At 38.4% G+C, this 24,485-nt stretch overlaps 1 long non-coding RNA gene across 1 annotated transcript in view; it reads left to right on the top strand.

Annotated features, from left to right (window-relative positions):
* The window catches only part of LOC136055162 (uncharacterized), a 56,417-nt gene that overhangs the window by 29,626 nt on the left and 2,306 nt on the right, over positions 1 to 24,485 (top strand). The window contains exon 2 of the long non-coding RNA XR_010622813.1: positions 9,063 to 9,143. This is a non-coding gene — a long non-coding RNA (uncharacterized LOC136055162). The remainder of the gene's footprint in view (positions 1 to 9,062; positions 9,144 to 24,485) is intronic.

Here is a 24,485-nt window from a genome sequence, read left to right on the forward strand (position 1 = left end):
TTAAATTAAGGGAAAAAGGATTGCATTTCTTTGTGTGAACAGGAGGTGCATCTATATTGTGGATGTGTGACCTGTCTCTAACAAAAACACGTCCCTGCAGTGCTGCAGATTCCCCTTCGTTGGCAGTCATTTAAGGAAGGTAGCATTTATCTTGTTTCATCTCATCACTGTTCAGTGGCCTGATGATACAAGCTAAGTGTTACTTTCTTAGATTCTGCAGGCTGTTTAACTGAGACTTTAAAATTAACTATCAGCAGACCTGTTGTGAGAGGCAGAGTGATTTCTTTGAATATCCTTACAGTGTTAGACACACTCAAGCTAGGCTTGAACTAGCCATGACATGGGGCAGAATTTCACTCAGGTGTGGCTTATCACCTGGCAAATTTAACTTTGTTGTTGACTGGGATTCTCTGGTTGTTTTCTAGAGTATTCTCTTCCCCTTCTAAGTCTGACATCATACTCACGAATATCATTGCAATAGCAGTTTTGGTGTTAATGAAATGAACTTCAAAAGTTGACGTGAACTCAGAATCCACCTGTTTCCTTGGTTTGGCTGCTGTGGCAAGCATATATAGCACACTAATTAAAAGGCAGCAAAAAATATGTTGGTCTTCTTGAGGGACAGGACTTCCTAGAAGATAACTTTACATTTTACTATATATTTACTATAAAGGTAAGGTGTCACAGGAAGCTGTGATATGAACTTGGCAAGAGCTTATACTAATATCAGGAGAACAGAGCAGAAAGTACATTTTAATGATAGAAGCAGGGAGAAAGGAAGGAATATGAGATCTTCCATTTGGACGAACTTGATGTTCAAAGAAGTTGTGTGGTGTTATCAAATTGGTGAGAACAGTGTATAAAACAAAATTCAAGGATGTGTGTAAATACTAGATCAGAGATATTCTTTGACTCTGTATTGTAATTCTCTGGCTCTAATCCTCTTAGTATTTTTTCTTTGTCTTAGTTTTGGGCAATTCCAACATTCGATCTCTTTACTTAGTTTGTACATTATATTTTCCTTTTAGCTGGGGCACAGATTACTTTTTTTCTTCCTTCTTATTTCATCTTTCTGACAAATCGGTGTGCTGAGTTTTTCATTCACAGTTAGCCTGGAAACTTCTACCTCTTTGGCATTTCTAGAGGGGCCTATAATGTGTTTAGCAGAGTAATCAAGTCATGGACTAAATATATTCCTTTGTGAACTAAATCTGACATTATAAAAACAGTGTCTTCTTGCTTCATTAGATTTAGCTTTGTTGTACATGCCATTCCAGACAAATGAATTAGATTAGTTCATTAGCTGCTGAGACTGTATTATGAAAAAATATGTAGTACAAAGGAAAGAAGAAGTTTCTACCTGTAAAAAGCAGATGCTAGTCTGAAGTGAGCTCTTGATTTAGTGTCCTTCCTTTGCCTGTGGGGCCTGCTTTTGTGAATGCTGAGCATTATAAGGCCAGGTGAAATCGTTTTTGAAAATCAGACCTTAACACTAAGGTCAATGCTAAATCCTCGTATGGTTACAGTTTTCTGATCTGGTGTTGTAGCCAATTGCTAGAAGCAATTCAGTTTACCTGTTTCATATTTGGTGCCTTGGTTAGAGGGCAGTTATGTCCTAGAACCGCACAAGGTGTAAAATATGAGGAATCTCATTCTATAAACTAAGAATTGGTAAGGATGGCAAAGACATACAAAACCAAGTAATCCACAGAACTTTTTTCTTTCAGATTTTAGTCTGTTTTACATGAGGTATTAAGCCAGAGAAAACCATTCAAAGTAATCTGCTGAGCAATAATTTTCTTCATAGGTATACTTATTTTACTTAAAGTTACCAGATTTGTGGACTTAAGGATATGGAGGAAGAACTTTGCCTTTTCCTTGTTTATTCTCTCACAAAAGCTTATTCTTTCCTTGTAAAGTGAAATGGAGAAAGTATATCTGCTAATGAATCCTGGTATTTTCTAAAGCCACTCTGCACATCTTAAATTTTTCAAACACTTCCTCCACAGTCTTGTGTGAATCACAGCGGAAACCCACTTGGCTGAAGGCCCAGCTCAGAATTGCTATGCAGAGTCAGTTCTGGAGGGGAAAAAAAAAACCTGCCAGAATTCTCTCTGAATTCTGTCACATAAAGGTATGGTGAGAACACCCTTCCCAGTTTTGGAGCTTTTTCAACTGTACATCTTGCTACCAGTAATTAACTCTGTTCATATTTTTTTATAAGAAACAGAAATAAATAGTACAAAGACTCTGAGGTCCTACCATGAAACTGAGAAAACTGCCTAATAGGACAAAGGAAGAGAATTCATGGGTAAAAGTTAATACAGCCCAGATGAGTACAGGATTTCTTTCACAACCAGTGAAAGGGAACAGTTTCCTTCCCTTCAGCTGGGAGCTCTGTGTGGAATTAAATTTTTGCTTGTAATAATTCAGCTTGTAGTAATTCAGAGTGGACTGGAGAAAAGGGGGACCTGGTGCTTAGAAAATGAACAGGCTGCTGTTGGGAAGGGGTGTGAGAGTTGGAAAACCAGGACTCTCTATGGTCAGCCAGGCACTAATATCCCTGAGGTATATTTACACAAAATCACCTGGGCTTCCTTAAACTCTTCTCATCCAAACTCAGGATGAAGAAAGATGAGCAAACCACTCAATAAGGAGCAAAGTAAACTCTCAATCTTCTTTGAGTGCAGATACAGTTCTGGAATTTGAGATGTCACAAACTAAGAATGCCCAGGGTGTGGAAGTTGGGCATTTATGAGACTTACTAAAAAGTTATGTTTGTTGTTTGTTTGTTTTTTAACCCTGTTATGGTGGGGAAAATGAATGATAATCTCTGTAAAGCATTCTGGGGATAAGTGCTAAGCTTGATTTCATCTCATCAGAGGAAGATTTAGATGAGAAGAGCATCAAATTCCTTATTGCTTTTGTAGAACTGCTATTTGTCATTTCTCCAGGGGCCTTTTCTCAGATTAAAAACAAAAAAACACCAACACACAAAAAGAAATAAAACAGCTGCTTTTTAATGCACCAACTACTGCTTTCTTATCCTTAATTTAAAGATCCACCTCATCCTCCTTAGCAGCTGACTAGGAAGTTTAATCATGCTCTGCTTATTCTGTAAACATGCTACATCCCCCTGCAAGTGATAGGGTAGAGAAAGGAATTGCTGATTTTTCATGAGAACCTACCCATTTTCAATATCTGCTGTTCAAAAGGCACTAATATGCTATAATGCTTAGTGGGAAAATACTGATGGTAGGTGGGTGGATGGACTAGATGGTCTTGGATGCTTTTTCCAACCTTGATTCTATAATTCTGTCCCCTACAGCCTTCCTTCTACAACCCCAACTCAATTGAATTTGTTAACCATGATACTTGTGGTTAGTAACTGTCATGGCTGTAGTAACACTCATTAACAGTGGTAAACTATGAAAACATGCTTCTCAGAAGCATCTTCAGAGGCCTCCTTTTGTACCATTACCTTCAACAAGCTTACCTGCTTAAATATGTGGGTCAAAAATTGTTTTTTATGCAGCTCTTTCACCCTCTTTATTATTATTATTTTTTTTAACAGCTAAGATCTGTCAAGTGGATATACTTCCACTTCCTAGTTGTTCCTAAATGGTGTATTGCCCTTCTGATATCCTGAATAACTGAGCAGGCTGAGCAGATAACTGTCTTTTATATACATCTCCTTTATACTGTGTTAATTATAGAAGTTAAATTTAGGCGTTCACGCCTGGAGTAACTTTGCAAAGGCAAGAACACTCTGTAAATAAAGTTGTTAAACAGAGTACAAAGTTCTGTATGGCCCTTTATGGGAACGTGCTCTTAGGTCTACCAAAAAAATCAATAGACTAAATAGAAAATGTTAAATCAAATCAATGCAGTTTCTGCTCAGCTGTGGAAGTGAATATAATTCACCTCATGGGTAGTTTTGATTTTATAAGGCAGCAAAGATCTACAGTGAACAGTAAGAATAGGATACACAGGGAACAGCCAGCAGATGCTGAGCACTTCATCCTCGCAAAAGAGCAGTGAGAATACAGTGTGAACTGAGCACAGAAGGGCCAGGCTAGTAGAGAAGGTGTAGAAGAGTATCTAAATGCAATGTTTTGCTGCAACTTAGCAAAGAAAATCACCAGTTCTACAGAGATGAAAAGATTGTCAGCGCTCTTTAGTTTGGATTTAGATTTGTGATACAGCATTAGACTGCCCCTTTATGGGAAGGCACTCTCTGGCAGCTACTCTGCCTTAGTTTCCTCAGCAGTGTTTTCATCTTACTCTAGGTTTATGGCTCCTGTGTTAGATAGCTCGGAAAGGTCTACCCACTTCGTTCTCGTTCCTCCTCACAGAGTCTGAAGACAAAAGTCATCATGCACAGCACTCTCCAGCACAGCCAAGTTCAATCTGCAGTGCCTCCAAAACAGCTTGTTAACATGCTCCATGGGCTGAACTTTCAATTTCACCCTTCCCTCTCTCCTGCGAAGCCTACTCTTCTCCAGGGAACTCCTATTAGCCACACTCATCTCAAATAACTTCACTTGATGGTTTCCTATTTCCAGTAGCTAGCTTCTTACTTTTCCAGCCCTTTTCACATGTGAGAAAGGAAGCAGGTCGTATTACTCCAGGCAGGGAAAAAAATTGTATTTAAGCAATGATTGAAAATGTTGAATTTGTAGTGTTTGCTCTAGAAATTCTTGAAGACTATCAAGATGGGGTGTGTGGGGGAGTTGCCCAAGTGTCTTGATAGGTAAGATACAGGAATGGAGACAGTCAGTTCTCTGATGGAAGGACTAAATGAAGAGGAACAATGAGAAGCAATTTGTACGTACACAGAGCGATCAAAATGAAACCCCTGGAGTTGGTGAAATAATAGCTCATGAAAACTGGAGGACGAAAAAAAATTGTGGTTGCATCTGGTATTAAAGAATTCTAAGCTTTATCCACAAATAATAGCACTATTATCTCCAAACAATCCACAGAAAATACGCTTACTACCCTAATGGCTATGCAGCTATTTTTCCTGGCATATACCATCATCTGTTATGCTGTCTGAGCAAGAAATCCTGCCCTTTCTAGAAGTATCATCAGTAATTCAATAAAAAAAGAAAAATTCAAAAAACAAGATATGGTTGCCAGTTCACTGATAGGAGAAAATTATATTACTGCACTAATAAGCAGCCAGCTTTATCACCAACTGCAGCTTAAGTCTCAGCAGCTCATTGCAATTGCAGGTGCCCTGTAATATGCTGTTTTACCCTGCACTGTGCCCAGTGCTTTCAGGATCTGTGAGGGATGAGCAGAAAGAAACAAACCACTCAGTAACATCACTGAATTTTCAAAAATGTTCTGTTTGAATTGTTCCTGAAAATAGCCTGAGTGCAGACTAAAAATACAGCAAATTCTTAAGCTGAATTCCTCACAAATTTCAGTGACAGGTGTCCTGCCTGAGACAAAATGGCCAGTGGTTGCTGAGGCAGGAAGTTACTCTGGTGGTGATCAGGATTTGGCAGATTTCTTCCATGACCATTGAGAACAGGGACATCATGGGGAGCTTCTCCCTGCCACAATTTGAAACCTTTCACGTGGACTCTGAAACCAAATAGACCTAATGGAGAGGGTCCATTGCAGCTCTATACATGCAGAGGTGTAAAGCCATATGCCTATTTCTCTGTATACTCTGAGGGCAGGGCTGTCATTCAGCCTGTCATCACCTTGGACTTTGATCCCACAAGTGTTCATGTGAGACCTCTATATAAAGCTACTTCTTTGTATAACTTGATGCAATATGGCCCGCATTAGTACCTTCTCTGCTAAATTCCTCATCAGTATTCCCATTGGCTTCTGTTTCAGTTACTATGTCATCCTTTCCCTCTGACCTTGACTAATGGAACATAGTAGACAATTATCACAAGGATGCAGACAGGATGCAAGTGTCATTGTGACTGTGTGGCCTATTAGCAGCACTGTGGCATGTCCCACCCAGTTTGAACTCTTTTCATCTTGATCCTGTCCCAACTCATTTCTTTGACTGTTATTGCCAAGTGTCCCCTTCTGTTAGTCCCCCTTTCTTTTTAATTCACATATATCTTGCTGGTCTTCTTGTCCAAGGGCTTAGATGTGTTATCTATATCCCGCTTACCTGTCATCTTTCAGACAGCTTTGGCATTCCAGCTCTCACACCCTGTATGCCAGTGTTGCTCACTTCCTTTGTTCACTGAACACAGCTTCCAATGTGCATGATTTGCTTGTCTTCATGCAGTTCCTCATGCTGGTGGCGGAAGCAACAAAAGGCTTTGACAGGCTAGGCTGCAGACACAAGAAGCCTGCTGACTTATGTTGTCTTATTGTTACCTTATACTTTTCTCCCAACATGCCTTCATTTCTTCTCGCTTTACAATTTGATAGTAAGTTTTTTGGAGGAGAGACTTTTCGCTCTGTGCTGGTTTAATGCTCTGACTTGGCTAGCATTTCTAGGCCCAAAAGTGATGCAAACAGTGATGTAGTGGGCTTCAGTTCTCTCGTAGCATCAGAAATCTCCTTATGTATACTCAGCTAAATTTTCTGCTAATTAGTTGCTGCATAGTACAGTGTGGCCACAATACGTGGTCAACTGAAGTGACAGGCTTTGTTTTAATATGAATGTAGTTTTGTTTTCAGGGCTGTTTTGTTGGAAGATTGTTTGCAAGGTTTTAAAAGCAAAACAGAATGCCTTCTGAATAAATATTTAAAAAGTAAAAAAAAAAATAAATAAACTGATGACAAATACTGGCACTGATCCTCACAAAGATAAACTATCATTTCACACTTTGCTCTAATTTTGTAGTTGTGCCTGCTCCATACAAAGCTGTTTCTCTGCTCAGTCTTTTTGTTTTCAAATTTAGCAACTCATGTAGGAGTTACTTTCTTTGATTTCTTTTAAAGTGAGAGAACACAACTCTTTTTTTGGCAGCTCAGAGAAACATCCTTCTGCAGCAATCAGGACTAGTTACCATCATCAGGCAGCTGCAATGATCCCAGTGTGCTCTGGTGAAGTGCAGACAGTAAGTCAGCAATGATCATGTTGGTTAATCTTGTAAAAAGAGTAGGAAAATAATTTCATGGCACCATTCTTAATTAGATAACAAAAGAAGTTAAATTTGTTTTCTGAATATAATTCTTTCTTGCATAAAGGGCAGTATATCTTTTGGGACTTGATCCTACAGTTCACCAAAATAGATATTCCACAGAATGTACTGTAAGTTCCTATGTCAAATTGCTCTTACAGAATTAAGTTGTTTTGTACTTTTATCATGGACCAGCTCCTCATGTAACATAAAACATAATGGCTCTACTAACTCAGCTCTTGCTAATCAAGGATCTGGGCTCCCTATCACAGAGCACTGCAAAGCTGATATAAATTAACCAAGGAAAGTTCTCCCATAGGAAGTTTTCAGGCACCGGACAGAGGCCAAAACATGTTTCTTTCCTAGCAATACTTGTTACCTGAGACTCTAGAGTGGGAAAACAATGGATTTTATTTCCTTTCTTTTGTTGATTTGAATATTACTGGACCTTATTCTCCAGAGGAAATTCTTTGTTTTAAAAAGTGATTTGGTTCTGCTGCAACTCCAGTACAAGATCTGTAGAGCAAAAATAGCATTTCTTTTCTCCTGGGGTTAGTTTGAATTCAAATAGCCAGTTATTCAAACACTAAAGCAAACAAATAAAAACTGAACTAAGATCCACATATATATGTATAAAAGCAACAATTTGAAATCAAAATATTCATGTTAGATGGTATCAAGGAGTAGCAAGTGTTAGTGGCTCTGCAGGGGACAAGAAGACACTAATAAATCAAGAGGGCAAGAGCAGAATGAGCCAGGCAAACCCAGGGATGACAGAATCAGTTGAGACTCTGGGCTATCAGGCAGGCCCATAACAGCAGAGAAGGTCTGAGATAAGGCTAAGAGCAAAAAAGAAGGATCAGTGACAGTACCCAGAGCTGGATTGAAGAGGTCAGTGATTGAACATATGCGCAAGTAGGCAATGAAGGATCAGGCCGAAACTTAAATGGAGCCTCTTGGGTAGAGGTGGGTGGATGGGATCCCAGTGAGGCTGGTCGGGCCGAGTAAGATCAATTGATGCAGTCAGGGTAGTGACAGATTCTGAGAATCATGTTCTTGATAAATTCTGCCTATTAAATTCTTTCTGCTAAAATAAATTCTTAGTAACTGCAAGGGTTTTTCTCAGGTCCAGAGTGCTTACTATATTGCACTTTGTTGATCCTTAGTACTATCTAACATCTGGCTACTTATTTAACATCTTAAACTGTGATTTAGTATCTTCCAATATTTTGAAAATTCTTAGTAGGAGGTCTCAGGGGTTATTTTTTGCTTTAAATTATCTGTTTTGTTGCTTTAAGAGTAATTTCGTCTGCAGTAACGTAAGATTTCCAGAAAGACCATTCTGATCCAGTTCCTCGGTCTATTTAACCCAACATCCTGGGACTAAAAGCAGAATATGAGGAAAGGGCACAAGAATATGTTGAGATTTCCTTGTAGTACTCCTCTAGCCTCCAGTGTTATACAACTCTATACATGTATGCCTCTATCCACATATTTTGGAGATCTAAATCAAACATTGTGGAGATTTTGTGGGTTTGTAAAATGATTCTATAATCAAGAAAGAATGTAGTTTCAAGTTGTCAACACAGACGTTAAGAAAAAGAAAAGCTGCAGTATGAATCACAAAGTTCGCTTCAAGTCAAATTGGTCCTTAGCACAAAAATCTGAAAGATCATATGCCTCTATTGGAAAGCTTTATGTAAGTTAAAATGCAGCCATACTGCAAACCGCTTTTCACCTCAGTTCAGCAACTCTCCTTGTGGTACGCAAGTGGCTTTCAGAAAGTCACCAGAACCTGCTGAGGTGCAAGCTCTCTTTACCTTCTTTTTTCTTATGGCTAGAAGTGAAATCATTCTTCCCAAAATGAGATTATTACTCACAGATCTTAATGAGACATCTTTTTTTTTTTTTTGGTATAGGTTCTAAATAGTCTACATTGCTGATTTCTTTTAGGTTTGATGATCAGAATGCTGAGATTCTTAGTGCAGAGAGTTGTCTGCAATGGAGATGCTGAATAAACCAGAAAACTAATGAGTAAGGGAACATTTACTTTCACTATGTTGGAAATATTGTCCAATCCCTGCTGCTCAGACTTTTCTTGAGGTAGTTTGATGGTGCTTGTTATTTCCACTCATTACCCGTGACTGCAGTGAAGGGCTCATCGTGATTAACTGAGCACAGAAAAGTAATTGAGAGCAGACTTGAAAACACCTATTTTGCACTCTCCAATTTTTTCCCTGTGACTGAGTTCTTAATTTTTATTTTTGTTTTATATGTATATAAATAAGTCTTCAAACTCTGGAAGTGTTTTGCAAGTTTTGCTTAATGATCAATAGTGAGAGGTGGTATTAGAAATCATTCTGTGAGAAATATTCCCCCATGAGGAGCTGGTTATTTGTTCCATTTGTGCAAGTATGTTCTGGTGCGACTGAATTTCATCTATATACTTGTGAGATCACTCAGTGCATTTTCCTATAAGTGGATCTGTAGGGTAGAGTCTTGGGTAAAAAAGTTTAAAAGAGGTACACTTCATCTTTACTATGGAATGGCAAATACTTCATATCCCACTGATGGTGCATTTTGCCGTCTCTCATCGGTCTGGGGTTTTACAAATCAGTATTTTGTTTGTTTGTTTAGTCTTTTAAGTTGTATTTGCAATCCAGCAACTGATCTGGATTATTTAATGTTTCTGTCATTCCTGTATGAACAACAGTTCAGATGTAGTTCACTATTTTTATCATTATCTACGAGTAAAGATGAAACTCAGCAGTTTCCCTTGATTGTTTTGTCTTTGCACTGTTGAAATGACTTCAAGTATCAGTGTTCCTTTTAGTAGCTTATATTATAAAATGGAATGATGACTGTGGCATAACAAGATTATTTCAAGTGAGAGGTGGTTTTTTTTTTTCCCTTATCTATAAATGTTTGAAAAACATGGTGTAAACCCTATGGCATGATACAGACTGGGCAGGAATTAGTGCCAATAGAAGCCTGTAGCTCATATTTTCTAACTGCCACTGAAAGTGAAAGGAACAGACACCTTTATTTACTACATCTGGATAAAAGGTACTATTTTCCCTGCCTGAACGTTTTTCTGATAGTCATTCTATCGTAAAACCATACTAACCTAATGGTTGTGAAGAACTGCGTTTAACTTGTGGGAAGGCATTTGATCATTAAATATTACTGCTGCTGACACAAAGTCATTATCAGAATACTGTATAGTGAAAGTCTGTTTGGTTTATTTTTAATATGAAACTCAACACTTTGAGTGGACGGGACTGTTCCATTACTATTAGGAAACAGTGTAGCCATAAAAGCAGGTTTTCCCACTGATGCTACCTGTTGTGTTTTTTATCAGACAAACAAGATCCTTTGCTTCTTTGGAACAGTGTCCAGTTCTGGGCTCCCCAGTAGGAGATAACATATTTTCAGACTTAAATTCTGTCTGAACGTAAAAGAGTGGTCAAACATTGGGATGGATTGCCCAAAGAGTGCTAGAGCTTCTATCTTTAGAAAGACACAACTGCACAGAATCCTGAGGAACCTGCTGGAAGCTGCTGCAGCTGACCCTGCAAGAGAAGGGACTGGACTAGATGATCTCAAGAGGTCCTGTTCAACCTCAGCTATTCTGTTCTCCTGCCTGTAGGAAGAAAACAATTCTGTTTTATTTGCCAGAGGTCTACTAGCCAGAAAAGCAATAGGAACACAGCAGAGGTCAAGAAGTCTGACATGGATAATGTAAAAACAACAGTTCTGCAATTTGACAAGCTGAGAACTCAGCCTCAGGAAAAAATATGTATGCTAAGAAAATCAAAATCTGAAAAATCTCTCTCCTGACACAAAGAACCTAACCCCAAAAATGAATGCTGACATGAAGAATTAACCATGCGGGTAGTTATTTGGCTGCTGATTCCATTCATACATTCAGAACAATGTAATTCAGAATTTCACAGCTCTTAGTTATAAATGTATTAATTTGTAGGCAAGAACAAATGTTAACCAAAATATATTTTTTTTCTGGCATATCACTATATCCATTTGTCGAAATGAAGTATGCTAATAGACAAATGAAATAGTTTATTTCTTTATACAAGCAGTTGCCAATTTTTTTCCTCTTCTGGCACTTGAAAAGGCACGATGGAAACACCTTTTGTTTTTTAATATTCAATAATATAATTAAGCTAATATAAAATTTAAACTCAATTTTGTCTGTCTTATGGAAGTACGATTTTTACTAAATTAGATAAATGCTCATCAGTAGCGAGGTGTAATGTGCTGAGTTACGGATAGTTCCTTTATTGCTGCCCGGTAGTCTACAGCGCTTTCTCTTCTCTCCTGTATGTATACATAGATTTTTACAATTGCAAGCAGAAATGATTATTTCAGCTGTGTTATGCTGGTTCAAGAAGATTGCTGTCTGCCCAAGGGAAGTTCTAAGATGTTGAAGATGCATCTATGAAACTTGCATTCTTGGCATTCATCAGAATAGCTGCGTTTGTTCTAATTGACCCCTTGTGCCAGCTGACATGACACACGGTTGTCCTTGGAAGTATGGTGTCCCTCTTCACTGAGTACAATACAATTATAGCTCAGTATCAACTGAAGATTATTTTCAGACAAAAATGTAGGAGTATTCATATGTGAAAAACGATTTAATTATTCTTGTGACAGTTTATGTGTATATCAGCACTTACACTGTATCCGCTGTCAAACTGAACCTGAATTTCAGGTCAGTAATGTTCCTGCAGGCAAAGTGCATGTCGTTCTGGGAGCTTGGGCTCCCTGAAACCATCTCCAGGCTGCCCTGGCTGGGCAAGAAGTGGTTTCCAGAAAAGAAGCTATCATAGATCTTCAGTTATAGAACAGTTCAACTGTTGGGCAACTTTTCTACTTCGGAGGTTTAAGGCAGAAACCTTTCTTCAGGCAAGACTGCAACATCTAGCATTCTACTAAACATTTTTGTTCACAGCAGATGTTTGTCATGTTTTGCCAGAGGCTTGAATGGTTCACAGCTTTTCCTGAACATAAATCATTAGAATAAAAGAAGGAGGTACAGAAAAGCTGACATACCTGTCCTGTTCAACAAATAACAATGAAGAACCCTGTCAGCAATAGTGCCAATTTTTCATCTCCTGTTTACTGAATTTCAAAATAAATGTACTAATTTGAAAATGAAATGGTCTCTAGGTAACAGAGAAAATGGTGGCACTATAAATTTCAGTTTAGAATAATGCAGAGGTTTTTCAACTGTAACTCATGCAGTTAGGCACCAAGCCCAGATAATTTAGGTGTGGTATCTTAAACTTCCTTCATATTAAAAGAAAGGCAACAGAAAGTAATGTATATCACACAGAGTAGTGCTTTCTCAGTCTCTGAAGCTGTTGTGGTTAGGTTTAAAGATTTTTCCCTCCATCCTTCCCCATTCTATTTTAATTTTCTGTTCTGGTCAGCAAACTTGAAGTATTCTGTAAAAATAATTGATATCCTTTTAGCATAAAGAGCTCTTACGCTGTAAGAAAATATCATGTGCCAAATACTGAAACAATTTCCAAACAGATCAAGTAAAAAACAGGATTAACATACAGAAGCATTGCATTATTTCGCTTGTAAATATTCAGTGCTTTCACTTTTCTGTTCTCATATTTTTGCTTTGACTCATTTCAACTGTTTATTTATCAGAATATGAGAAGTACAGTCTAAAAACAAGAGTTGCTAAACTTCTGGAGCTAAGGAGTGAGGCTGACTTGCAGGGGTTAACCCAGGCTAGATGTTAGGGAGGAACAAAGTGACCTGAGTCACAACTGGCAATGCAGCTCTGGCATGGTGTGTCATCAGTTAACAAACGAGCAGCAGACTGATAATTTGTCATTAAAGCCTGTAAATTGCTAGAGGTACTCCTGTTCTTCAACTGCATCTTTGCATCTCCTATGTGTGGTCAAAACCAGTGTATGTTTAGTGGGAAACAGAGAAGACAATTTGGCTCCTGAGTTTTACAGAAGTCAGAGGTACTGAGGTAAAAATTTCCTTTACTGTGGAAAAGGACAGTTCATCATGTAGTCTTCAAGAGAGCACCACGCTTCAGCACTCAAAATAGGAATTTTCCTGAGGCTAAGATTTTCGTTGATGGTGCCTCTCTCTCTTGACATAAGGGAACAAGTCAGATTTGAATAGGAAAATATTGTCATATTTTGTCCACACTGAAGAATCCCTCTGGCTTAACCAATGAGGAATACAGTGTGACTGTGAGAAAATCAGAAACGATGTTTCACATGACGTTTTCTTTGCATTTGTAGGAGAGTGAGAGAAGGAAATAATTCTATTATTTATTGAATAAATAAATAGAATGTTCTCTTTAGTTTGCTAGTGAGTTGGCAGCTGGAGATCCTAAAGCGTAGAGCTTTATACGTTTTTTCTGTATGTGCTTACCTAGGAATGAATAGATATTTTCCAAGTTAATTATGCATTCATATTAATATCAACTACTAGCACCTGTACTTTTCTCTTGAAATCAAAGGCTTGTTCTCATGGGTCTGGGGAATGGAGTTCAAAAGCCTCTACACTGATTATCCTTAATTTATTGGTGTAGGAAAGGAAAAGGAAAGGATAAAGTATTTCTGAAGGAAAGTCTGTTTAGTATTTCAGTATTCTGTTGGATGAGACCCAAAATGCCTTGGATGAGTGACAGTTTCATTGCTAATGATACACTTGCCCTAGCAGCACTTCGCATTTGTGAGTCTGGAGTGACCACAGTACTGTTTCCAGCCCTTTCCATTCCCTCCCCTTTTTTTTCTGAATATTGCTGTCTCCCGGCAGTCTCCAGTGCCTGGGCTATGACTTCCCAGAGGTCAGGTGCTGTTGTCGCTCCCTTTATCTTGTGCAAAATATCAACTGAGCTTATCTTAAAACAGTTCATGAAGTTTCAGAGGACACCAGATGTTTCTTCCCCCCCTCCTTTTTTTTTTTTTTTCCATTTTTAAACATGTCTGCAGGATCCACAGCTGAAATCTGCTTCTTTTCCTTGTTCTTTGTAGGGAGCGTTCATTGTTAGTGAACAGCAGCTCTCCTCAGCAAACTATACCATTTAAGTGCTATGTGATCTTCAAGGAGAAAATAAATTGAGTAATACTGAGGCTTTGTGAAAGAATAAGTCTGGAGAGTTGGGTGGAATGGAACCTGATGAGATTCAGCTGGGGCGACTGCAGAGTCCTGCACCTGGGGAGCAATGACCACACACATCAGTACAGGTTAGGGACTGACTTATTGGAAAGGAGCTCTGCGAAGAAGACCTTGGAGTCCTGGTGGAAAACAGGTTGGCCATAAAACAGTAGTGTGCCCTTGTGGCCAAGAAGGCCAATGGGATCCTGGGGAGAATTAAAAAGAATGTATTATATGATATGTTCCCATGTTTTAGTTTACATAAGCACACAAAACGTCTATGGTCTAACAAAAGCATAAGCTTTAAGATACCTGTAGAATAGCATGCAGAAAACTAAAGTTAGCTGAATACAGAGGTGCTAATGACTGAAATGTATGTGTTCATTGTGGAAAAGATTTAACTAGGTATTTAGATGATAGAGGAACATACACATTCTGTAAGTAACTAGTTAAAAGGATAAAAGGAGCAGTGTTCTATAGCTTCTGGATTCAAGAGGTCGCAGGGCTAGATCTGGTTGTGAGGGGGTTGGTCGTAGCTTTGCATGCTATGTGCTGCAGAGAGTCTGGTTCATGGAGGGGGTGGCATGAGGAGCAATTGGCTGTTGCTCTGGAGTGTCAGCAGCAGGCAGCATGGTCTGTTAAGAGGAGTAGCAACCAGAGACAGAGCAGTGTGTGGTCAGTGGCAGAACTGGGCTCTGGAAGGGGCAATGAACATGAAACACTGCTATTACATTTGAAAAAGGTAACGCTACATATGCTTGAGGTTTCCTTTTTTGTACAACTTTGAACATTTGTATTACAAAATAGGTGAATGGAATGGGCCTAACATTTTTTTGAGTATTAGAAGCAGTAGCTAAGGGGGCAAACAGGACAGCAGAACAGGGGACAGATAAGAGCTGAGGAAAGGAAGGAAACTAACAAAAGAACCAAATATATCAAGCAGTAATGTACCATTCATCTAATAACAGTAAAAAGAAGTGCTAGTTCCTTATATTGTAGGAGCAGAAATAAATCTACTTACAACATTAATCAGTAATGCCTGAAATTAATAATACATAACAGACTAATGGATCTGAAAAGTCATTAGTGGTTTGTAGGAGGCTTACTTCCTGAAAGTAATCTGCATGAGCATTAACACTAGAGCTAGTCAGAGAGCAGATAATCTTGTCTGTGCAAAAACTGATATTGCATCTTTAAGTGATATGAAAAGCACAAATTCACGTGTTGTTTTTTTTAATAAAAAGACCCTATTAATAAGTTTCTTCCAAAAAATTTTTGCATGGTGATGATTCTAAACATTTCTTTCAAAGATACTGTAAAAGAATACAAGTACTTAACTTTTTCAAGATTACATCAGTAAAACTCTTAGAAAGTATCTAACTGAACTGTCTTCTGATGATGGGCAACTGTTCAGAATATTTTTAATTAATGTTCTAAGTAGTGCCGAAAATTAATGATGTAGGGTACACTTCAGTGGCTGTGCCATCTTGATTCCTTTCCTTTTAGCTGAAGGAAAAGCTGAATAAACTTATCTATTACATCAAGAGAATAAAAGTGTTCTTGTAATGAAACAGCCTGTTGCAGATATTCTTTAGGTAGAAGAAGGATTTCAAGGGCTATGATGAGGCATGTCAGTAAATCAAATGTATATTTCTTAAGGAATCTCTAATGTCATCAAGTATGTCGATCTTGTTAAAGGTTCTAATATGACATTTATGTGAGAGGATTACAAACTTCTAAAGCAAATTTATCTCTGCAGTCATCTGTTTTAAGAAGGGACTCCTCTGGATGAGCAGCTGTACTTAAGCAGAAATGGACTTTGCATCCAAGGCAGGTGGAATTTGTCACTCTCAGGTTTTGCTCACCAAAAGACAGATATTACTCTCAAAAGTAGAACAGAAGCAAGATGGGAGCAGGTATCTAATTTCTACCACTTAGCATCTTGCAGAAAGACATTTCTGGGGAAAAAAATAAAAAAGCAGATGTTCCAAAGACATTTAAGAGCTTCAGAAGTCAATGATGTTGGTCATACTACTTTTCTCCTCGCATTGCAGAAGATTTGGTAACTTCAGATCCTGCTATTAATTTATTTTCCTTTGTTTTTACCCCTTTGGTCCACTTCTTGTCTTTATTCTTTGTGCACGGTAGTTGCTGTTTTCTAGAAAAGTGGTTTAAAAGAACCATGAGTGCACTCAGATTGAAAGTAATAAATGAGGTTAAATACACCTATAAGTAAAACCAATTCTAATAAAACTGATTTCTTTAAACCAATCAACTTTCCAGAAGTGTTTATAGATTGAGAATGTAATTTAAAAATTGCAGAAAGCCTGTAAGAACCAGTGTAACATAATATAGTTGATATCACTTAGCCTCTATCAAAACTGATAAGGACACGATTAAGTTTATAACAAATAACACTAAGGCATTTGCTAAACTGTACTTATTTTAATGGTGTCTGTGTGTGGCAGATTAAGCATCCTTAGCTTTAAAAGCTCCTCTGCTTATTAAGGAAGTAAGTATTGATATCCCTATTTCACTAACAGATCCTTGTCAAAGGAGTCTAATTTACGTCGCTCAAAATCTGGAGGTATGGCTGTAATTAAGTGAACTGAAGCTTTCTCTGGTAAATGCAAAAACTGTCAGGTACATTACCAGTCATAAGAACCCCAGCAGCTTCTGAACTCATTAGATCCTATGATAAATGTTGGAAGATGAGTTGTGTTCTTTTAGGATCTGTATATATGGTATCAGTTCAGAAGATGTTGTCATAACCTTTTGAGTTCTGTTGAAAATAAACTGAGTGTAACCGTGGAAGAAACAAACAGTAGGATGGGGCCTCAAAGAACTTCTGTTCAGAAATATTTAAGTAATCCCTGAAAGATTGAGAGCTCAAGCAACGGTGTATTTAACTTAAGCTGTTCTATTATTGAACTCTTGATGTTGCCTTAGTGATAGTTTATTTTCTCACAATTCACTAAACTTTTTCAATTTCCTCCCACCCTTCATTGCTTCTTTCTTCCCTCACAAATACTAGCTCTTCAATTCATTCCTCTCATTTTCACTTAATCTTTTATTCACCCTGATATTTTTCAATCTGGAGAAGAAGAAGTATTTAGCTTTGTTGAAAACTTGAAAATCATAAAAGCAACCTATTTTTCCATAACAGAAGAGGTGAACTATATTTGCTGGAAATCTAACAGTCCTTGTGTGAAAAAATCAGGAATTCTTATCTTAGTCCCTATGATTTTGCATTCAAGAACTCTGCATGCCCAGAAAGCTAACTAGCACAATAATTTGTAATAAGACTTTTGAGAAGCTTCCACTGTGATGTTTTCCACCAACTTAAGGACTTTATACCAGCTAATGAAGGAAGCATACATTGCAGGGGATGTGACAAAGCGTAAACAATGAAACATCTTTTCCTCCACAAAGCAAAGTTATATTGCTGTATGCTGCTGCGTGTTATGCACCAGGTGAATGGCAGTTGTTTGGAACAGATCACATTTATGCTGGAAAAAAAAAAAGCAAAACAGTTTTTAAAAGTTAATGACCAGTGCTTGAAAACAATAAATATATAGAAGCTATTTGTTAAATATATTTTGAGCAGGTTATGTGCTAATTAGTTCTAAAATGGCATCGTTTTGGTTTTAGAAGCTAGGTAAGGAGAATTTAATTATTTTCTTCTAAAAATAGCGTTAAGCTAAAGGAGTTTTAGTAACACTTAGCAAAAATGACTACAGATTCTTCTTTCAGTTTAATATGGTCTGTTGAACTAAACAACAAAACTGGGTTTGTATGCATTGTCCCTTCATTTGATTACACTGCAAGCAACTGCAGTCACAACAAGATTAACTAGTCTCCGAGATGAGACACGGGGCTCAGCCAGAGGCAGCTGTTAAAATTTCAAATCTGTTTCTAAGTCTGAAGTATTTTATGTGGATAGGGAGTAGCTTGTTTTGCATGAAATAAGCATGCAAAGTCTAATTTCTTTTAATATGTTTTCATTTTATTTTTTAAAATTGAAAGCTGACAAGGGACACTGCCTTTACATACTGCCTATTATATCACATGACAAAACTATAGTGCCTTGTCTTCATTTTTTCTGCAGCAAGATATCCAGCGTATGCTTGATATTTTATAGGAAATACTTTTCATTAGTGAAATGAGAGCATTAACTAAGAGAGGATTTCTGATATAGTACACAGCAGAAAGAGTCCAAGTCCTTTGAAAGACTTCTTGCCTGTTTCTTTTTACTTTGATGTATATATCATCCTCTGCATTTATCTCTTTCCTTTCTATTTTATCCGTAGTGAAAAATATGCAAAACCTTTCTGAATCCATAGAAAAGTATTTTTCACCTTTTGACTCTTTATAGAGCCCATAATGATCCATGTTTCTCATACTCCTCTCCCTTAGTTCTACTTTAGTAGTAATATTTGTTATAATATCAATAGTTTACCTCTTGATTTGCTTCCTATCACTTGATCAGAACAATTATCAGTGCATTAAAATTTCCTTGATAACACATTTTTTATTATGATGATTATATAGATTGATTAAATCCTAAGATAGCTAGGAAACTTAATTTTAAGTGGAAGTATTACATATACATATATATAATAAAACAGAGGGAGATAATAGCCAAGAATCTCCAACACCTTGCACTCATGGATTTCCCAGTGGAGATGTTATTAAAATCCCTGATATGAGGAGGATATAGACGTAGCCTGTTCTGCAAGATGCTGCTAAATATTCTTTGAAATAGCAGTTGAGAGCAACAGAACTGGCCACACCAATTCAAGCAACGCACAGTGCTCCTGTCATTTTGCAAACAATAGCTGAATGGCTGCAAATGAGCACAGTTCAGAGTTGTCACAAGGCTGAGAGGTATGTGATCACCTGCTGAGCTGTCACTAGTTCTGTGTAGAATCAGCTGTGCCAGTAACTGCTTGAAAATTAAACTGTAAGAGCAATGGAGCCTAGGTAGTCCTGAAGTGCCTGTTTGAGGCAATGCAATTCTTCCAAAATATTTTTTTTTTTTTTTTTTTACAAATGCAGTGCTTGGGAAACTGTGGATTATCTGAAGAATGGTGGTGCTGGGTTTCCTGAATGAATTAAAAGTGATGAACCAACCTCACCTGGGACTCACACCCTCTGGCTCTCAGCCCAGAAGCTCTCCTTAAATTCAGGTTTACATCTTTGTGATGTTTGGGCTTTGTTATGTGAATAATGAACTCTAAATCAGCTGCATTCTTCCTGGCTGACTTACAGGGTGGTTTTTTTAATCTTGATTTTGGGCTTATTCTGTCATCTTGTGTCTGCTGGATACTTGCTGTGTCTGAAGGTGGTTGGTCCTACTGGATTAAACCTGACCTGTAGATTGATTTCCTGGCTTGACCTTAGACCTGCATCATCACTGCAAGTTGTTGGATAGTCTGGATGCTTGATTAAATCAGGTTGCTGTTGTTAAGCCTGTCTTGCTTAGGTAATAGGGGGCTAAGTATTTCTAGCCTTGTTACTGTACTTAGCTTCTTGCCTGTTAGAGGGTAGCTAGTCTTTACTGAATGTTGATAAAATGAAGCTCAGCAGTTATAGAATAATTTGTATGGCTTTCAGGCATCTACAATTATTTTATTGTGACTTAACCTAAGATTTTAACACAGTTGTTAATAAGGCCTTACAGCTCTCTGAAATCCCTATGCTTGTCTTTTTAATTGCTATTCTTAGCATTCATCAGTAATGTAATGTGTTTCCACATTACATCCTAGGAGTGTGGCTCTGCCCTTGTCCTGAGGTGGCTGTTCCCTGCCTGTCCTGGGGGATGCTACGAACAAACACGCAGCTGTGCAGTAAGTCAACTTAAAGAAGCGAAAACAGAATGCAGGAGAAGAACAGAAAGCTGATGGAAGCTGAGCATGAGGGGTGATATGGGCTTATCTAAACAAAACAGGGTAGAGCTATCAAATTTCTGGTAGCTCTGCCCTGTTTTTGTCACTAGATGATTTTTGTTGCTCTTCTACTGTTTCTGAAAGAAATTGCACACTAATTGTTTTAGTGAAGACTTTACTGCTCGAGGCAGCTCCTGCCGTCAAATTCTAGTGATAAAATAGCAACAGGACAATCCACTGATTACTGTATGTAAGTATTTTGACTCTGTCTTATTTTAAAAATGTGAGAAGGCAGAGTTTTGTTATGAATTACAATGGGCCAAGCTGCAGCTCAATTGTGATAACTCTTACAGTGTTAGTCAAGTCCTGCTATGTTTTATGAAGGAGGATTGCCAGGCCAGATTCTGTTCTTATAAATCGGACTACTGAGGAAACGAAGGCTGTAACATTCCTTTCTCTCCATTGAAACACTTTTCATCATGGTATGATAGCTGTGAAAGACTGAGAAACTCATCAGCTTTGCATTCCAACTGTATCAAAAAAGGTCACTTTACACCACTCAAAATCATACAGAAAAAAGATGGCAGGAAGGCAAAAGTAGCATCCTCATTTTGTGGCTCAGAAATGCGATATGAGATGTTTAAGATTTGTGTAACTGTAGTCAGGAAGTCAGTCCCTAGCAGAAACACAAGCTGCACGAGTCCTAGCCTTCTTCAGAAGGCCTGTCTGCAACCTTGCTTTTATTGGAGAGGGCATACTTCTGGAAAGAAAACAAATTAATTCTGCCTTGTGGTTATTACCAGAGAGGATGCTGTATCCATAGTATAACCTGGATTTGTGGGTATGAATTACCAGCTTTTGTTTCTACGGTAGTCATTTCATTTTGTGTGTGTTGTGAGTTAACTGAACATCAAGTTGCACTGAACTGCGTTGTTTGATGCGTAGTGTTGACAAACTCCATAGTGGAGAGGGATCAGTGGTGCCAGTACAGCTGTTCCCACTCAAGTTAAGTTTGCAATCCTCCTAATGTGCTGCTACTGCTTCTGTAGGATTTGGTCTTTTCTATTTTTATACCATTTTCAAAGTCTGTAGTTAATATTAACTGACAGAGACAGCTGAGAATCTTGGGATTTCCTATTACAGATAATTAAGGAAAATACTATTTCATGCACAGACAGATGCCTTGTGGTAAATTGCATTACAGGAATATTATTGCCTCCATTGCTAATTCTTCTTCCTGCTTATTTCTGAATCTATCTTACACTATGAGGTGCTAGAGGTGTGTAGAAGGCTTTCTAACAAATGGATGTTAAGCACTTTGCTGCTTCCTTTTTACATTTGTTTTTTTTTGTTTGTTTCTTTGTTAGTTTGTCTTCAATTCTGACTTTTATGAGCCAGTTGCCCTGTTCTATTTTGTACCTAGAATATGTGGGAATTTACATTGTGAGCTTTATTAGTGGAGCTTGGAGAAGGGCTTAAGAGGCTAGGTAGGACTTCCATTCATCAAGAACTCTTCCACTTCACTTTAGTTATCACCAAATTGTTATATGGTTCCACATTAGGTTAAAATCTAGCTTCCTGTTTCTCTCAAAGGAGAGATTGCTATCAGGAAACCTCAGGAATGGGCTGCTCAGCAAGGAGAGGCTGCCAGAAGCTGAGGAAGGCAGGTGGGAAGCTGGCCTTACCAGCTCACCAACTGGAGTCACAGTTCCATCAGGTCTGTGTAGTAAGAGCAGAGGAGTGGTGATAGTAGCTGTAGTAGTTTGTAACGATGAGGTGTGGATGGTGACCAGCAAGGCACATCACTACAGTTGAGCACAGGCTTACCTGCAGCACAGCTCAGGATTAGAGGTTGTGCTTTCAACTTGTTCAACCAGGCTTAAGTAGAAGGACACGAACTTAAAAGTAGCATGAAACAAAGTAGAGAAAACTCTGAGGCTTCTCACAGCTTTTGCATATAGCCTGACCAAATGTTATGGCTGCACCACATCTGAGCTGGCCTTGAGACAGCTGCAGTGGGGTGGCAGAGCCTGTTGGTTCACTCACATAGCAGCTGTAAACTGCTGCATACTTGCCCAGTTCTTGAGCGATTTCCCAGACAGGAATGTAGGGATACAGGGATCCACAGTCTGATGTGGTACAGCATTACAGGAATATGTCAACAAACCTTTGTGGCTTTAAAATACTCTTAATTTGGACATGCAGAAATAGAACTCAAAATTGAACTAAATCAACTGCCACAGGTTTGAAGTGTAACATGCTTTTGTAAAATAGTATTTCCTTATTGGCTGTCAGTGTAAATACAGCCAAGTATTCAAACAAGCAGATAACTGATCAGAAGTACAAAGCTGCACATTTTAATATCTTATTGAATAGAAATGTTTCCTGGGATACTGGCTGTTCACCTCATCAATTATCTGATAGCTTACTTCCTTTCTGGGGTCACCTGACTCATACCTTATCAAATAGCAAAAAGGTAAATTTTGATAATAACATGGATAATGAAACATGAGAAAGGAGATCTGTGCTTGACTTTCATCTGCTCAACCGCTTCCTGCTGGAGGGATATGAGAGCATTCACTGGAGTTGCACCAGCTTGCTCTCATCTGCCCATGCTGGGTCTCAGCAGCAGGGACACTGTGACAGGGCTGGTGCCCTCAGTCCTCTGCCTGATAAGGAGCTAACTTAAATATGGTGACTCAGACTGTAGACATCCTACCTGCAGTACGGGTGTGGCCCCAACCAAGTTAGTTCTCTTACTACAACTGAATTCGCAGGTAGACCCTATTGTGAAACAAGTACACTGAATTGCAGTTCAGTTCTTTAATAGAGAGTGATGTCAGGTGCTGAACGCAGAGCTGAGACCTGTGTGGGCCATAGGTTAAGTGCTGGTGGCAGGAACAGAGATTGATGTCTGTAAAATCTGTGCTCCTGTAGGGATACAGAAGCCCAATGCGTGCTGTAATTAATTGCACGTGGAGCTCAGTGTATGTAACTCAGCCAGGGTTGAAGCTGTTACAGAAGTAATGCCATTACATCAAAAGTACCCAAAAGTAAAAGATGTGTGAAACTAAATGATATAAAAGTACTGACTTAGTCTTCCATACTTCGTTTTCCCAACAAGCTTTATTTTATCTTCCTTCTCTGCAATGTAGGCATGATTTGTGTCTGTATCTGATGCTGCTTGTGTCTTTGTCAAGCAGTAAAACCAGCATGAAATTGATGTGACCTTCTTTCAAAGCTGCCCAAAAGGGGCTGAATAGCAGCCCTGGGACAGAGCAGGCTTGTTGAGTTTGTTACACAGCTGCATGACAAATCTGCCTCTCAGCCTGCAGCTTCAAGAAGACAGCACAGCATCTGTTCACATAAATGGTAGCTGTTTGGTTGTTTTTGTTGAAGTAAACTGTAGAGTTTAAATGGAAACTTACAAATAGGTAACTTAGGCTTTCCTCACTTGCCAAGGAAAGATTCCTACTTAAGCTTCACAAGAGAGTAAATGGATTATCTTCAACTTAAATATTTTTAATCCATGTGTAGAGAGATTAACATCTAATTTACAAGAAGCTTAAGTCCTGGTATAATAATTACAACATATGAATCCATGTTTAGTCAAAGTGTGGGTACAAAGACTCTTTAGAAGGTGCTAGTGCATAAAAGCTATATTCCTCTCTTTCTGTGTGAATTCGTCATCATGGCATCTCCTAATGAATTTATGTCACTGAGCACTTCAACAAAGTTAGCCCTGGGCCTGCACGCAGAGTGCCGGGAATAACACCTGGGCACCTGATTTCTACCATCTCACACAAAGTCCTGCTCTGATGTCTGATACATCTGTGTATGCAAGTTTAAGAGCAAAGAATTAACAGTTGAGTGTAAAGATCTTCAAGCTGCAGTGAATTGCTAGTTCTCCAGCATATTTTCCTTCTAATTCTGTACACAGGTTTATAAAGCCACTGTTGACCTGGTTGTAAAATCCATATAAAACGATCACTTAACAGATCTATAACTTGGTGCATAAAAATGTCTCCATGTTTTCTTTGGAAGATATTTTTGTCACAAATAGTCTATAGAAGTGTTTCCCAATAAGTAGTAGGATGGGCAGCATTCTACCCCAGAACTTAGCTGCCTTATACTGTGTGTGTGTGTGTGTGTGTGTATATATATCCCTATATACTGCTCTCTCCAGTAACCTAGAGAAGTATTCTTGATGTGCAATCTTGCCTCATCTGTGTTCTGTAAGTTAGGAGTAATTTTCAAATTAAATGGTGGTTCTCAAAGATCTGTGTGTTCCTTATCAGAGATGTCTGTGCATCTTCAGGAGCTGTGCTGT

This window comes from Cyrtonyx montezumae, unplaced genomic scaffold, assembly GCF_038088225.1.
Source record: "Cyrtonyx montezumae isolate F1298 unplaced genomic scaffold, pur_monq_1.0 scaffold_4, whole genome shotgun sequence".
NCBI classification, from domain to species: domain Eukaryota; kingdom Metazoa; phylum Chordata; class Aves; order Galliformes; family Odontophoridae; genus Cyrtonyx; species Cyrtonyx montezumae.